Consider the following 2547-nt stretch of genomic DNA (forward strand, 5'->3'; position numbering starts at 1 on the left):
AGATTGAGTGAATTCAAGCAGCGGAAGGTATCTCTTTGATTGGTAGTCACGGTAGTCAGCCTGGTTAATGAGTTACTGAACTTATAGAAAGCTTTCAATTTAGCCACTATACTTTAATTTGTTCTAAACTAATCATATAACTTTAAACCATGTTTTACATTAGTCACTGAATTTTAGAACATGTTTAGTAGTACTTATAAGATATTGGATTCTACAGAATATATAAATAATGCCGCCGTTTGACTACCATTAATTTTCATTTCAGTACATTTCATTTTTCTCTCTTCTATTTTTAACCACACAATTTTCCATAAAATAATATTGTACGTAAATTGAAAACTTTTCCTTCTTTTTCAACCATTCATTTTTCAAAAAAAATACTATTTCATCCATTTTCATTACCACAAAATGGGGGCCAAACGGAGGCAATAAGTGGGTAATGATTTGTGAATCCTACGACTGTTACTTACATGGATAAAAAGCACGATTGACAATTTAAATATAATTTATGAGTTCTGCAGAATGTATGGAAAATAAATGTAAGATAGTTGTGGGTCCGATAAAATTTGCAGATAAAAAAATTAAGCTTTGTCAAATATGAACTTAATTTGTTCCATATTAGTTAGATTACTATAAAATTTGTTTTGCATTGGTCACTTTATTAGCCTCCTTTCATCTTAGAAATTGATTAGCATAGATTTAAGAAGTTTTGAAGTAAATCCTATCTCTAATATGGAAAAATATATGGCATTTTGAGTAAATTTTGATTAGCAATGTCTGGTTTGGAATAAATTAAAGTTTAATCTTAAAGTTCAATGACTGGTTTTGAATAAATTAAAGTTTAATTATCAATACGCAACAAATGTTAAAGTTCAATGATTGAATTAGAATAAACTAAAGTATAGTGACCAACGTGAAACAAAATAAATTTAAACCACCGCTTTGGAATAAAGTAAAACTTGCCTTTAAGTTGGGCGAATAATTGAGAGTCAAAAGTAGTGCGCTAGTGGTATCCTGCAACGGATCACAGCTTTCCATATATATTAGGGAAAATTGCAGTTAGGGTCTCTAATCTTTTCAAAATGTCTAGTAAGTCCCTAACCTTCAAATTTTAACAGTGCCATCCAGTCTTCTAGGAAAATATGCAGTCGACGGGCCTTTAGACATCAGCCAGTGAATTGAACTTGCCGACTTTTTAGAGTATAAAATTGTCTCTTAATCCTTTTCCATATGGGCAGGATAAAGTAAATCCACCATTGTCCCGTCACAATTTTTGACAAGCCAAAAAAATAAAAAAGAAGAAATTGATTATCTCAATGATGTGGCAATGACATGTCAGCAGTGGACATTATAAACTTCTACTCATTGGGGGCAGGGATCATTTCTATCCATCCAACATATCTTCATCTTACACCTTTTACAAATCGTTCTGTCTCTTCATCTTCACAATTCCAGATAAGAAACTCCAATTTGATCACCTTTCTCGCAACTAGGGATGTCAACAGTTGAACCGAGTCAAATCGAGCCAGCTTGCGAGTCAAAACTTGAGGCTCGAGCTCGACTCGAGTAAAATGGTAGAGCTTTTTTTGGGCAAGAGTCGAGCCGAGTTTTGCTCGACCAAAAAACCTAGGCCGGACCCAAGCTTTCGATTGGGCCTTTCTAAGCTTGGCCCAACTCCTTTTGTCATTATTATTATAATAACTGTTGCCTTAAAAGCGATATTTTGTTACCTTAAACTGTCAAACCTTTTCACATTTTTTAAGGCCTATGAGCCCGAGTCGACAAACCACATGGGCTCGGTGTCACGGGCCTAGTTTCGTTACACCCGAACAAACTAGAGCCGTGCGGCCTTAACGCTCTACAATTCCCGCACCTCACGAGAAAACGTTAAGTCAGCCTTTCTACGCCCCCAAATAATTTAACCAATGAGGCTAAATTATACCCACGTTGAGAAGAGAATTTTGAAGTAAGTAATATATGGAAAACAAGTAAGGATTGGGGAAACTTTCTTTATATAAATGAAAGGAAAAACTTTACAATCTCTCTTGAAAGAATAAACTCACTCAATTCTACATGATTTACAAATGAGATTTCTACCTCTATTTATAGGCAAAACTTAAACCTCCTTAAGATCAAGTGGCCTTACTTTACAACCTATGCTTAGTTGTTTACAACTCGTTCTTAGTTGTCATCAAGTGGATTTGTTTACAACTTTCCTTGCAAGTTGTCGCCAACTCGATCTTAGCTTGCATAGAAGATATTATTCTTGCCAACTCGTGCTTAGCTTGCACCTTTGATAATATCTTCGCCAACTCGCGCTTAGCTCGTATCTTTGATAATATCTTGCAAGTGGCACAAGTGGACAAGTTGTGCAAGTTGCCTACTTGCACCCCAAAATATCCCGCTGCAGGTTCATGTATTTTTCCTCCAAAATGGCGGGGTCGGGAGCTAGAAAAACCTCATGAGAGTCCCGAAAAGTTGCACCATTTTAGGCAGCCTGCATTCTGCCCATTCCATCCTATTGCAGCGTGCGGTTCACGCTATTTT

Source organism: Olea europaea, chromosome 4, assembly GCF_002742605.1.
Source record: "Olea europaea var. sylvestris chromosome 4, O_europaea_v1, whole genome shotgun sequence".
Classification (NCBI taxonomy): Eukaryota; Viridiplantae; Streptophyta; class Magnoliopsida; order Lamiales; family Oleaceae; genus Olea; species Olea europaea.